This window comes from Castor canadensis, chromosome 1, assembly GCF_047511655.1.
Source record: "Castor canadensis chromosome 1, mCasCan1.hap1v2, whole genome shotgun sequence".
Taxonomy (NCBI): Eukaryota; Metazoa; Chordata; class Mammalia; order Rodentia; family Castoridae; genus Castor; species Castor canadensis.
The window spans coordinates 73,924,819-73,940,101 of NC_133386.1; the positions used below are offsets into that span (position 1 = coordinate 73,924,819).

Genomic DNA, 15,283 nt, shown 5'->3' on the forward strand with positions numbered 1-15,283 from the left:
ATTTTCAAAAAATGCCTTTTGCTTTCTTAATAGGACATCATGCTTACTAGGCAAGCACTCTAGCACTTGAGCCACACCTTCAGCTGCTTGTTTTTGAGATTAGGTCTCACTTTATGACTCGGCCAGCCTGTGTCTGATCATTCTATTTGTGCTTCTCTGGATAGTTGGGATGACAGGTCCTTGCCACCACACCCAGCCATTGATTCAGATAGGATCTCATGAACTTTTTGCCAGGGCTGGCCTCAAACCACTATCCTCCCCATCTCCATCTCCTGAGTAGCCCCTGAGTAGCTAGGATTACAGGCTTGAGTCACTGCACATCCAGCTACTCTGGTAATTTTTTAAGAAAAATTTGATAATTTCAATCAACCAATCCATCAATAAGCAAGCAACATGTTTTTATTTTCATTTACAATATGACAGACACTCGGGGTTCTATAGATGGGGTTGTATTCATGTAGAGTTTGTTGGGATGGACACCGTGACTCCATTCATGCAGACTAATTTCGTACCATCTTTTTGTTGACTTACATTGGGGCTTTCATCCACTAAAAGCCTTTAGTTATTTCCATTAGAACTGCTACAAAGATTGGCGTCTTCCTCCCACTCTAGATACTTTTGAAACTGACTTTTATTTGTCGTAAGTGCAGGACCTCAAGTATCTTATGAGATTTTTTTCTGTTGGTTTTGGCTTTTTGTTCCATTTGTCAAAATCTTTTGAAAGTCTGCTCTACTTTCTAGCCCATTAGCCATCCTTCCCAGCTTTGTGCCACTTGCAAATTTGATCAGCAGGTCTTTTATGTCTTGATCCAAGTCCCTAATAAAAATGTTCAACAGGACAGAACCAAGGACACAGTCTTGGTACTTGCCCATCTTAGATAAATAAAGATAAATGGTTTTTTAATTTTCAACGTGTTCCTTTCATTGTATGCGGGATTCCTAATAAACAAAGAGGTTTATACTGGGCAAATCAATAGCCATCACCATTATCTGACTTAGTGGTGATAACAATAAACACTAATCACAGTCCAACTCAAGCCAATCAAAAAGCACAGCAACATGAGTCAGAGTGAAGGAACATATGGCTCGTCCACATCTGCTCTCAGGCATCCAGGTGGAAGTAGGAGGTGTCTAGGGGCAGGGGGAGCAGATAGTAAGCAAGGGTGAGGAAAGAGGGAGCAGGCAGAGGCAGACAGATAGGGTGGAGGCTCAGGGACTAGGCTCCCAAATCAATCTCCATGATTGTGTGGTTAATGTGCAAATAGCTCACAACAGCTGCTGATGGCACCCATCCGTGACAGCACAACTGTATGACAAATACTTCCCGTCACGCATACAGAGCTATGTCCCCTGCTTTTGGCTAATGGACTTTGACGCGCCTACTCAAATCACTTCTTCACAGTCCTTGGAAGTCTTTGTCACAGATATGTGGGAACGCATTTCTTCTCTGTGTGGCCATTTCCACATGTTGTGTCTGAGCAAGTGGCCTGTGCTGCCTTCTCCTCCTGCATAGTCTTCTAGAAGCTGCCACGCTCTTGACTTGTACACTTCCCTGACAAAAATAAAGAATGAACATTCACCTAAGTGATAAAAGATGCAGATTCAGGTTTACTCCTTGCTGAGAGTTTGTGGTATAGTTTAAAGCAACATTTAATCCTCTCTATGCCTCCATCTCACCAACTGCACAGGGAATATGAGAATGCAGCATTTTTGTAAAACTAAATGAAACAGCATGTGGAAAGGAGGTGGATGCTAACTAAATGTTAGCTGAACTGGAGCTTAAACCTCCAGAAGACACAGACCTGGCTTGCTCCAAAACTCTGGCTCCTCCTGTTTGTAAACCTGGGTATGGTTCACAGGATGCTTTGCAGTCCCCAGAGTTTTGACATCACTCTTCTTGACCCCTGAGGAAATGTGGAGGCTTTTTTTTTATTTGCAGAATTCAAACATTTGCACTGATTCTTGGATTCATCCAGCATTTATTGACTGTCAACTGTATGCCAACCCTTGACTGGGACGTGGGCATACAAAGGAAACTGAGGCAAGTCCTAGCTCACAGTCTAATGTTCAACACAGTAACAAAAACCCCAGAACCAACACACACACACACACACACACACACACACACACACAGGGCACCAGTGGCTCATGCCTGTAATCCTAGCTACTTAGGAGGCTGAGATGAGGAAGATTGAGGTTCCAGGCCAGCCTGGACAAAAAGTTTGTGAGACCCATCTCAATGTAAAAAAACCGGGCATGGTGGTACATGCCTATTAGCCAAGCTATAGCAGAAAGTATAAAATAGGACTGTGGTCCAGGATGACCTGAGCAAAAAACAAGATCCTATCTCCAAAATAACCAGAGCAAAGAGAGCTGGAGGTGCTGCCAAGAAAACACAAATTTGTGTGTTCAAGCCCAGTACTGCCCCCCATAACAACAATACATTGACATACAAAAACATGCAACAGCAAAAGTCCACATACCAAGGTATGTGGTATATGCAGTATACTCTAATATTTTCCCTTCTATTTCAATTTTGGTCTTTTAATATTATTATACTGGGGGTACATTGTGATATTTACCAAAGTTCTTACAATACATCATCATTGGATTTACTCCCTCCATCATTCTCCTATATGACTTTGACACATACTAATGGGATGTTGACTCGTAGTTTTAAAAAAATTCAACTCCCAAGTTGGACAGGTGTGCCAAGCTCTCTTATTAATGTTTATTAAACTTCGATGGGAATGCCCAACAAGAAGCTGCTGGGCCTGATGCAGAGTCAGAAGACACAACACCTCAGCTTCCAGGATAGCTAGATCTACACAGGGCATTTGGTGCTCCTGGAAAAGGGAACGACATGGACAAAATCACAGAGAAATGAAAACAAGGGTGTTTCGAGAACTCTAAGAAGTTTGGAATGGATAGAACGCCAAAGAGCTTTGGTGAGAATGGGGAAAGCATGAAGCTTTAGACATAGATAGGAGTGTTTTTAAGAAGTAAAAATTAAGGAACCAATGACTGAACATAAAGGGAAAGATTTTTTTACTGCCAAGCAGGAAGCCCAATGTAGCAGAGAGTCTGGGCTCAGGGAGATGAGATTTTAGAGAAAGAGGAAACAGGTTGTTTTTTAAAGCCAACAGACCACAAAATACCTATGCATGAGCATGGGTAATTGGTTGGCAGCATCCAAGTGTGTGGATTTGACAAGCACTGGCTGGGTGGACGTATTTTCTGCTAGGTACTGGGGCACTCACTACCAAATTATGGCACTGTGATGTCCTTTTAGCAGAGGTCATGTCTGCACCGCTGACAGAAGGCTCAGCAGCCCTCCAGAGTCTGTCAGAGTTAATATCATAAAGAGCTGTGTGGCTTGCTAAAGAGTGTGGGCATTAAAGTGGCCGAGGACAGTTGTATCAGAGAGAAGGGAAAGGAAGTATTTGTCAAGTCTTCCTCTTGAATCACTCATTGTCAATCTGCCTGAAGTCACAGGGAGACCCAGGTGTGCAGTGTCTAGAGACTGAAATAGCTTCTTCCTAGATCCATGGTTTGAGGATGGCATCTGCAAGACAGATCTCCCAAAAAGATATATCCAAGTCCTATCCTTGGCACCTGTGAATAAGTTCTTATTCAGAAATGGGGTCTTTGAAACATATAATTAAGGTTAAGAGACATTAAATCATCCTGGACTCAGAAAAATCCCTAAGTCCAATAACAGGAGCCCTTATAAGAGAAAGAAGGAAACTTAAGACACAAAGACAAAAAGACCCAGAGGGAAGGTGGCCATGAGAAGATGGAGGCAGAGATTAGTCATGCAGCTGCAAGGCAAAGAACCCAATAGTTGCAGGCAGCCATCAGATGCTGGGGAAAAGACTTTGGAATGGATTCACCCCTGAGGCTTTAGAGTTTGAAGTTACTAGTTTTGTGGTAATTTTTATATAGTAGCCCTAAAAAACTCAGACAACATTCCATTTAGCTGTTTTTAGGTCATTTGGGTAAAAGAAGCCTAGTGACCATCTCAGAGTGTTTACCACTCTCTGGGAACTGCCTCTCTTCTCCAGTCCATTTGCCCCAAAGTGGACCACTCTTCAAACTGGACTCTGGCTTCCACCTCTTCTTTGCTCTTTTCTCATAGCAGCATCATTTCTTCCCAGCTCAGATGTTATTCTTAGCTCAGTATAATAACCAATCAAACAGGTCTTTATTAAAGTCCCAGTGTACCACAGGACACTAACAGGGCCTTGAAGATCCCAAGTGTGAGATAGGGCAGGAAAAGCAAATTTTCTAGACATTTGGTAAGATGTTGGGAGAGCTTTCTTGCCTGTGTTCCTTTATGCCTACTTCCCCAATGGGCTCTGAGATAGGTGAGATGCATACTATCAGTCTTCAACTTACATCTGCCTGATCTTCAGTTCAGCTGCCATCCCAGTATCCCCTTCTTTGCAAAAGTCTTCTGGGAAGAACACCATAGCCCAAAGTCTTGCCTGCCCTGTCCTAATTTCCCTATCCAGGGCAGGACTACATTTCAGGGAAATAATTATTAGATTTTAGAAAGCATCAAACAATAGTTTCTCCTCAAGAAAAGATTAGAGACCTTACTCCTATGCAAAGGCATGGCCTGAACCTGTAGATAACAGAGGGGGTCATGATTTTAAGAAGTCACAGCATTCTTGTTTCTACTTGAGAACCTAACACTACACAAAGAGCAAGTGTTTCCTCCAGATTAACTAACCTTGAATTGTACCATTGAAGTTGCAAATTTCAGTGAGCCCTGAACTAAAATATGTTATCCTTCCTGGAAATTAAAAAAATGAATGGAACAATTTGGCACATTCGGCCCTGGCCCAGTCATTTAACCTCTGTTTGACCTACTTTTCTTATTGATTCATTAAAGGAGGATGGTGAAGGACATGGATGAGTTAATTAATTAATGATTGAAAATCAATGCAAATAATAAGCATTACTGTAAAGCCTGTGGGAATCTGAACAAAGCAAGGTGCCAAACTCCAAATTAAGGATTATAACCAACAAGCAAATATAAGCACTGTAAAATGTGAAAGAACTATTAATACTGGTTACTATGATATATTCTTTTTTTCTAATCTGGAGTGAGAGCTGAGAAATTGCAAAAATGTGGATTCAGTTTTAAAACCCATGTGAGCCCAGATGCTCCCTAAGTGGTTACACTTCAGCAAACGCCTGCACATTAAAACAAAATCAAAAGATTGAAGCAAACTGGAACTGGAGAAGAAGCAGGTGCATAAAACAAATGCTGTCAGCATATGTGTGAGCACAAACAATTCATTGTGCCCACAGAAGTCATATGATTGACATTTGCAGATGTCTATATATTCATAGTTCAAATACCACAAAAATAAAACCTCTTGAACCCACTTAATTTTAATAGTATACTCATTGAGAAAGAAAATCTTTCTCAAGCCACAAGCCTATGGGTGGGAGTCCTCCAATAAAAAGGCTTGGTCTTCTGTTTTCTCTTCCTCACTGAATGGACCCCTGCTTTATGAGAGCCTGGGGCATCCACTGATCCTTATATTTACAAGCAAAATGTGGTGTTAGTTCATCCCTTTAAAAAATTAATTCAAATTAAGCTATTGAGATGTGGCTGTAACATGTTCTAAAAGAATGAAAAGCTATCTTAATAGTAACAACGACACAAATAAACAACTTAAATAATTTTCCAATTTAAACAACTTCTGCCTTCAGTAATTATGGAAGAATGGTTTTTCCAACTGAAAGATAAGAAAAGAAAAAGTTATTAGACTTAGCCTCTATTTTCCTGCCTGAGTGGCACTTTAAAGCTTCTGGCTTGTGTGGTCCCAGGGAAGAGCAGAGTTTTCTGAACTGACAGGCTCTACTTTCCAAATCTCCATGATCTAATGGAAAGCCAAGCAATCATAGAGTTCAGGACTGCATGCTGAACTTGGAGGCCAGAAGAGAATGACACACCAGGAAATCTATCTTCCAAAGTATTTCCTTTTACAATGAGAACAAATGTTTGTTCTTTATATTCCTGTGCTGCTCTTGCTGGTGGTAATTTTCATCCAATTGAATAGCCAATTATGGACAAAGAAGCATTCAGGATAATAGTGGTCCTATAGTAACGTAAAGGATTGAGCTAATATGGTTCTTGAAGGAGCCACAGCTGCTTTCACCACATCTGTACTATTAATTACATGATGAAAACATTAGTGCTCAAGAATTCAGTGAACCTCATTTGTAGACATTCATTTTGAAAGGTATTCTAATCACAATGGCAGCCAGACTAGTATTCTCTGGGCACAGGGACTCAGCTGTATGTGTTTGGCATCACTACGACCTTCTTGGGTGCCAAAGGTTAGTTTGTAGGAGTTTGCTCTCTTGACATAAAAAAGCAAATATGGAAAGTCACGCTAATAAAATTGCCCTTTTGTGTTCTTTCCTAACCCTTTTAAGCTCCTGAAATGGCAGAAGAACTGGGAATATCAAAATCTTCTGAAAGGTTAAAATAATTAAGGGAAACTTACAGAAAGGAAGGGGAGTTTTTAAACCTTTCACTAAATATAAATTTTTTTATACTCCAAAAGAAAAATACCTAAGTAGTCAAATCTTTCATGGAGGCCAGAAAATCCCAGATCCTAACCTTGTTCCCATGTCTGCCTGTCTTCAAGACCAACTTCCTTCCAGCCTGTGCTTCTCTCCAAACTCTTTGAGCCCCCTGTCTACTCATAGGCTCTAACTCCTCTGCTGAAGAACATGTTCCAGATATGAGATATTCAGTCTGGAATGAGACCCAGGGGCCTCCAGAATAACTGATGACGGTTGCCTTGGTGCTTCATGTCCCAGGGTTGCATCAGGGCTTTTTGACACTGTTAATTCCTGCAGCAAAACACAGCATGGGTGAGGGCTCCCTGACTTCATCCCCTTCAGGAGGTGAGCTAAAGATACATCTATCCTTAATGTTTGGCACACTCAGAAATTCTAACATTCTAAACCAATGGCAAAGAAGAGAAATATTCTCCTAACTCAGCTTTAACTCACAATGAAGTAAGACTTACATTATTGTTCAAAGCAGTGCCATTTTTTTCCTTTGTCTTTCGTTCCCTAGCCCTTACCCCCGCTTACAAATTATGTCCCATTGCTTTCCTAGAATCAGAAAGCCCTGTTAGAAAGCCAGAATTCTCTTAAAACCTTAACCACACAAAGATCCTGCTGAATGGGTCACTTACGTATTCATTCGTTCAACGGAGGTTTATCTGCCTTACAGGCACCTTGCTAGGCACCACAATATGATAGTGGACAAAAACCTACACAGCCCTTGCCTTTTTATGGATATGATAAGAAGGAGTCCAATCTATTTTTTCAGCAAGGGGCATTCTCTTCCCCATGCTCTGGGTGGAAACAGCTGGAGATATTTCTTCCAGCTACATTTATTAGACACTCACATAGAAAGCACTGTATACATGAGTTGTCATTTTATTGATAACTCAGGCCAGGTACCTTTTATCCCAAATGATTTTGGTACAGAATTGACATAACACAAGGCAATGGAATAACTGATCTCAGGAGGGGCTTTCATGTTGTTCTGATTCCATATTGAAAAAATCAGAGTGGGAAAGCTCAGAGATTATCTGGCTCCCCCTCAACACTCACACACACACATAAACAATCCATTTCACAGACATAGAGACAAAGGGACAAAGATGAAATGTGTCTCGTCTAAAGTGAAACAAGTTGTTAGCAGGAGAGATAGAGCAAGATGGGTCTACTGCTGGCGGTTCTGAGCGCTCTCCATCACACCACAAATATGGCTTTCGGGATCTGTTCACATTTTGAGACACAGAAAATACAAATTGGGTATAAGCAATCTATTTAGCATCACAGTTTCTTCGTTTAGGAAATAATGGCATTTACCACTGGTCAATGTGAAGGTAATTCCTTACCTTCTGTGTTGATTTCTTTCCAATCCGCCTACATTTAGGAACAGAAACTAATAAATATGACACCAACAGTCTCACTGTGCTCCATATGAGAACAACCAGAATTTCTCCTCTGGAGGAAAAATTTTAAAGTTTAGAAAAGATAGATGAATAATAGGAAGCAAGGAGATTTATATAACAGACTTGGGGGACAGCTACACATTTTGATCATTATATTGAAAACCAGAAGTTACCAAAAATTAGCCACAGAGAAAGTAATAAGAAGACAAAGTTAGAAACTTTTCATAAAATGTGTTTTCTGTATTTTTATTCATTAGCAGATAAGAATAGTGACAATTTGTGCCATCCCATAAGATGTATGTCATCCAAGGTTATAATAGCTAATACTCTGATTTTCTAAATATAAACTCTTAATTCATTAATTTAAATTAGAAAATGGTTTTGTCATTAAATGTGGTGCAAAATTTTCCTTTTTTTAAACTGATTTATACAACTAGAACCCATATGTTGAATATAAAAATTATGAATTAGGTATGAGTATCACTATTTCATCATTTAGGAGACAATTGAGAGGAAAAAATCTTAAGGGTTTTAAAGTGTCCTCTAATTCCAATTTTATAGCTCTACTTTTATTTCATCATTCCTGGATTTCAAATCCTAGTCTTAAGGGGTTAGTGGAGGTTAAAGATCTCTCTACCTACCAGTCTTGGAATGTGTGCGCACACATGTTAAAGTTTTTATTAGGTGCTCTTTTATTACCTTTATGTTTGAATCCCTGGTGACCATACTCCATTTTTAATAAGCAGGAAATCCTGTAAAGTGATTGTTCAGTGGTTGCATTTAACTAGCAGGCCAGTTGCTGAGCCAAAAGGTCGGCTGCTGTGCTCGCTGAGGGAGCTGGAGAGAAAGCTAGCTGGCTCGGCCTCCCCATTTTAAATGAAGGCCCTTTCATTCTGCTGCTCATTCAGAATCAAAGGGATTTCAGAGCTCATTCACCACCATGGGAGAAGAGGGCAAAGGGGAGAGGGTGCATTTTGCTACTCAGTATCAGGAAAACAGAAGACAGCTGAGTTCAGCTTTCTTAAGACAAGCCAAGCATATGGAATATTCTTGTTAGTTTTATTCAGAAAATAAATACATCTCTAGTTCTTAAAGCCACCAGAACCTAGTAATATGTTTCCTGCTTTCAAGGCACATTAAGGTCCACTCTCTGTCCCACAGTCTCTGTCTCTTTTATATCTCACCATCTTGGCTGGGGAATAAGCCCAGAGCTCAGGGAAGTCTCACAGGAATCCTGAACAATCCTGGTCATTAGTATGTCTGCCACAAGGAAGGAAGAAAGGCGGAAGTTTCCAATATAGGAAATAAGTGGTGAGAGACACAAAGACCACTAAGCTAGAGAGCCGCCAGCTATGTTTTGAACTCTTAAGTGTGGCAGGAGGGAAAGAGGCTACCTGAGAAACAATGCCAGCTTTGATAAATATCTGCGTGCCAGATGTATGCTGAAATGCATCCTTTGCCTCTGAAAAGGATGGAACTAACTTTGGCTCTACTAGCTACCCCTATGCCAGTAACACACCACATCAACTGCTCCTGGGAAAAGCCAAAGTAGAAAGATGGGGCAAATGCAGACTTTGCCACAGGATGACACAGTTGCCACAGACTCAGAAACATCTTAGCAGGTCTTGCCCAGATTGACCGGTTCCCCTCAGAGTCAGTGTAGGCTCAGGTCTGGCAGCTTTAATGGGGTACTTAAGCATGTCACCCCACTGCTGCTCAGGATCACCGTGAGGAAGACACCCTCTGCCATGCACCCACACGTATATACCCACACCGATGCCCACATTCTTACTTAGGTTTACAGGACAATCTTAACTAAAAGGACACAACCATCCAGGTAACTCAATTTTTTTTTAAATAGATTTTTATGTTTTTGTTGTTTCTTTTTTTTTTTTTTTCTTTTTTCTTTTATTTTTATTCTTTTATTCACATGTGCATACATTGTTTGGGTCATTTCTCCCCCCCGCCCCCCACCCTGAACCACTCTCCTCTTTCCCCCTCAGTTCCAGGAAGGTCCTGTTCTGCCTTTATCACTAGTTTTGTTGAAAAAAAGAGACAAGTCTAATAAGGAAGACAAAGTGTTTTTGCTAGTTGAGTTGAGGATAGCTATACAGAAATATTCCTAGCATTGCTTTCATGTACACGTGTTATGACCCATGTTGATTCATCTCTAAATGATCTTTACCCTGGTTACTGATCCCCTTCTCATGATAACCTCTGTTACTTTAAGTTTTCTGTATTAGTTCCTCTGGAGTGGGAACATCAAACACTTTCATGTTTTGGGTTTTCTGCCTATATCTATATCACCCAAATGTGCTCTCCCCTTGTCATGTGATCCAAGTCCAACCACATTGCTGCATTTGCCCTAGATCTAAAGGCCGCATATGAGGGAGAACATACGATTTTTGGTCTTCTGGGCTTGGCTGACGTCACTCAGAATGATGTTCTCTAGTTTCATCCATTTACCTGCAAATGATAAGATTTCATTCTTCTTCATGGCTGAGTAAAATTCCATTGTGTACAAGTACCACATTTTCTTGATCCATTCATCAATAGTGGGGCATCTTGGTTGTTCCCATAACTTGGCTATTGTGAATAGCACTGCAATAAACATGGGTGTGCAGGTGCCTCTGGAGTAACCTGTGTCACATTCCTTTGGGTATATCCCCAGGAGTGGGATTGCTGAATCATATGGCAGGTCTATGTTTAGATTTTTAAGGAGCCTGCAAATGTTTTTCCAGAGTGGTTGTACCAGCTTGCATTCCTGCCAGCAGTGGACTAGGGTTCCTTTTTCCCCACATCCTTGCCAACACATGTTGGTGGTGGTGTTTTTGATGATAGCTATTCTAACAGGGGTGATTTGCATAACAGGTTTTGATTTGCATTTCCTTTGTGGCTAGAGATGGTGAGCATTTTTTCGTGTGTTTTTTGGCCATTTGAATTTCTTCTTTTGAGAAAGTTCTATTAAGTTCAGTTGCCCATTTTTTAATTGGTTCATTGATTTTAGGAGAGTTTAGTTTCTTAAGTTCCCTGTATATTCTGGTCATCAGTCCCTTGTCTGATGTATAGCTGGAAAATATTTTCTCCCATTCTGTGGGTGGTCTCTTCAGTTTAGAGACCATTTCTTTTGTTGTGCAGAAGCTTTTTAATTTTATGAAGTCCCATTTGTCCATCCTTTCTCTTAGTTGCTGGGCTGCTAGGGTTCTATTGAGGAAGTCCTTGCCTATACCTATTATTTCCAGAGTGTTTCCTGCTCCTTCCTTTAGTAACTTCAGAGTTTCAGGTCTGATATTTAGGTCCTTGATCCATTTTGAGTTGATACTAGTACAGGGTGATAAACATGGATCTAGTTTCAGTTTCTTATAGATGGATAATCACTTTTCCTAGCAACATTTGTTGAAGAGGCTGTCTTTTCTCCATCGTATATTTTTGGCACCTTTGTCAAAAATGAGGTGGGTATAGTTGTGTGGATTCATATCTGGATCTTCTATTCTGTTCCACTGGTCTTCATGTCTGTTTTTATGCCAGTACCATGCTGTTTTTATTGTTATTTCTGTGTAATATAGTTTGAAGTCAGGTATTGTGATACCTCCAGCATTGCTTTTTTTGCTGAGTATTGCCTTGGCTATTCACGGTCTCTTTTGTTTCCAATTGAACTTTAGAGTAGATTTTTCTATCTCTGTGATGAAACAGGTAATTCAAGTTTTGAACTTAGCTAACACTCACTCATCTTCCTCTCCATTGCTGTGAACAATAAATTAGGCATGCCAAGACAAACATCTGAGTAAAAATTCAAATACTGACTTTATAAATAGACTAAACAAGCACCTAAATTCCCCTCCCAACATTTAGGCTTCCTGGGAACAGCTGGATTGGAGAATGTGGTTTGACTTTGTATCTCCTTCTCCAAATTAAGGACCAATAGACTAATGGGAAAGAAGAGATTGTATTAGTCTCCTAGTTATAGGCAGAAAAACTGGAACAGAAAGTGAAAATGCTTGTCTCCCTCCACCATTATCATCAACATAGAAAGGTCCTTCTAAGATAGGAAGAAAGCAGGAGGTAGCCCTCTGATCAATGAGGCGAAAAGGATAGAGCTTGGTTTGTTGGCCTGTTTATTCTTTTTCTTTGTGAGGTATTTATCTATATTTGTAGATGCATATAGATATATATTAAAAGATATGCACATATCTTTTAATGGATAATACATATCCACTCTCTTTTTGAGGGACATGAGTCCATCCTTTCATAAATTTTCAAAAAGGATTATTGAGCTTGACCAATTGCATTAGTCATTGATTCATTCAAGGGAGGGAGGGAGTGACAGGGTAGAGAAAGTGTCAGGAAGGATGTATCTCACTACATACTTATTTGGGAAGATAGCAAAAGCTCCATTTTCCATTGAAGATGGCAGAGGGGTCAATAAATAATCCCCTCACACAAATCACAGATTAGTGAAATTCTTGGAGACAAGTAGCAGGAAATAATAGGACATTTTTAAGGTGCCAACACAACTGTAGATGCTGTAGGAGATGCCAAATAAATGAAGAAAGCTCTACCTTTGTAGATCAGGACATCAAACTTGCATAAGATTTAACAAGAAAAAAATTAAATACCGAATAATCAGATAATAAGTCAAATTTTGTGATATAGATTATAATCATTGTTAGTTTCAGAGAAACGAAAGAATGTCATGGGGTAGAAATAGTCAAGGAATGCTGGTTAGAGGAAATGGAAGGAAAAAGAAATCATACAAACAAGGAACAGTATAACCATGAGGGCAGTATGTGATAGATGAGATCAAAGAAAACTCAGTATAGGTGGAAAAGCTAATGTTATGGGCACTGAGAGAGAACATGGAGTTAAGATGCAGACCAGGACAAATCATAAGACTAGATGTGATATGCATTGAAGATTACGGTAGATGTTCTAGCACAGGGTATCTGTCAAAACGAGTAATCCTACCAACAGAATGGTATTGAACCATGAAATAACATTTGAAAAAGAAGATTCTAAATTAGGGTAAAAGAATATACAGGGAACTCAAAAAAAACAAACTTTAAAAAATCAATGTCCCAATGAAGAAATGGGCAAATGAACTAAACAGAGCTTTTTCAAAGAAAGTTCAAATGGCTAAAAGACACATGAAGAAATGCTCAACATCCCTGGCCATAAAGGAAATGCAAATCCAAACCACATTAATATTCTACCTCATTCCTGTTAGATTGGCTCTCACCAAGAACACAAACAACAAATGTTCACAAGAGCGTGGAGAAAAAGAAAGCCTCATACATTGGTGGGAATGTAAATTAGTACTACTCCTACCAAAAACAGTATGGAGGATCCTCAAAAAAATAGAACTGCCATATGATCCAGCAATCCCACTTCTTGGGATATACCCAAAGGAATATAAGTCAGGTTACAATAAAGGCACCTGCCCACCCATGTTCATTGCCGCATTATTCACAATAGCTAAGCTTTGGAAACAATCAAGATGCCCCCGCTACTGATGAATGAATTAAGAAAATGTGGTATTTAGATATACAATGTGATATTATTTAGCCATAAGGAAGAATGAAACCATGTGGTTTGAAAGTAAATGGATACAATTGGAGGACATCATGTTAAGTGATGTAAGCCAGACTCAGAAAGACAAAGGCCACATGTTTTTTCTCTCATATGTGCAAGATAGACACACTATAAATACAAGCAATATTATGAAAAACAGGTCATGCTAACAAGAGTTACTAATAGGTGAGGGCAGGTAAAAAAAAAAGGAAGTTAGGAAGGTGAACATGGTTGATGTACTTTCTATACAAGTATGAATACTTAATTTTTAAGCTCATTGAAATCACCATAAGAAGGGGACTAAGGCAGAAAGGAGAAAAATAGAGGACATGAGCTAATTTGGTTTATAATACATATATACATGGAAATGTCACAATGAAACTCCCTGTATAGCTATCTTAAACAAACAAAAATGCCTCTTTTTTCCAAAACAGAAAACAGGGAGGTAAAACAGGTCCTGTCTGGGGGTTGATAGCAGGGGGAGGGAGGAGGATATAAGGAAAGGGTGTAGGAGGGTGAATGTAGTAGAAATATTATGTACTCGTGTATGAAAATGGAAAAATGAGACCTGTTGAAACTCTTCCAGGAATAGGGAGAGGGGGATAAAGGAGAATGCTGAAGGGTTGAATTCAACTGTGATATAGTGTAAGCACTTTTGTAAATGTCACAATGTACCCCCAATACAACCATAATATGAAAATAAATAAATAAATTGGGGTAGAGCATGGCCTCTGGAACCTATTTAAAGTTCTTGACACAAGCCTAATTCTACAAGGCATTTTTACCGTTCCTTCTCTTATAGTATACTTCAGGGGCTGGAAACCTTTGGGCAGTAAAGAGAAACATTCTGTGTCTCCATTTATCTGCTTCTATTCAGATGACCTTCAAAGGATGAAGTAAGGGAAATCAAAAGAAAAAAGGAGGACACAAAACAGCAGTCTGCTTCCACAGGAAGTAGCTTACACCTCTTGCTCTCCACTGCCCCACTGCCAGGGAAGTTCCTATACTGTGAAATATCCAAAGTCAGCTCATACCACCATCTGGGAACCCCTTAAGCCCTGAGTTTCCTGACGCAGAATGATGACAGATGATCAAACAGTCACTAGTTGGGCTGCTCCATAATCACGTGTGAGGTTTTCTTCAATCCTAGTACCATTTGTACACTAGGTTGGTCAAACCCTCCCTCCACCATTCCACCACTCAATTTAGTCCTTCTAACTTCATGAACGCCAACCTTAAGTATAACCTAATATCTTTAGGGATTTTTCTTTAACAAGTCAGTTGAGATACAGTTTTCATGTAAAATTCATCTGTTCTCAAATTCATCTGCTTTTAGTAGTTTTACAGATTTGTACAACCATCACCAAAATTCAAGTTTAAAACATGTCCCACCTCCCAATAAGATCTCTCAGGTGTGTTTTCACATGACATGTTAATGATATTGTTTGAGAAGTAGCTAAGGGTAAGGCTAAGACACAAGCAGAAAACAGGGATAGTAGTGTACTTGAGAGGGTGAAAGTACACCAGAGAGAGTGAAGATGGGAAATGTAGAGGGTCAAAGGTTGCATGTGGTTCAAATCTCTTCTGAAAGCTTCTGATATTTTCAGAAGACAATGTTGGCATGCACACCAGAGGGGGCAACACTTCATCTCCACTCCTCAGTGAAAATCTATGGCTCCACTAATTGCAACATGACTGGCAGCAAAGTATAGAAG

The 15,283-nt window shown here is 39.8% G+C and overlaps 1 long non-coding RNA gene across 1 annotated transcript in view; it reads right to left on the bottom strand.

Moving 5' to 3' along the window:
• Window positions 1–391: 391 nt before the first annotated feature.
• LOC141420767 (uncharacterized) overlaps window positions 392–15,283 on the bottom strand; it is a 186,811-nt gene continuing 171,919 nt past the window's right edge. Inside the window, exon 5 of the long non-coding RNA XR_012445377.1 lies at window positions 392–1,552. This is a non-coding gene — a long non-coding RNA (uncharacterized lncRNA). The remainder of the gene's footprint in view (window positions 1,553–15,283) is intronic.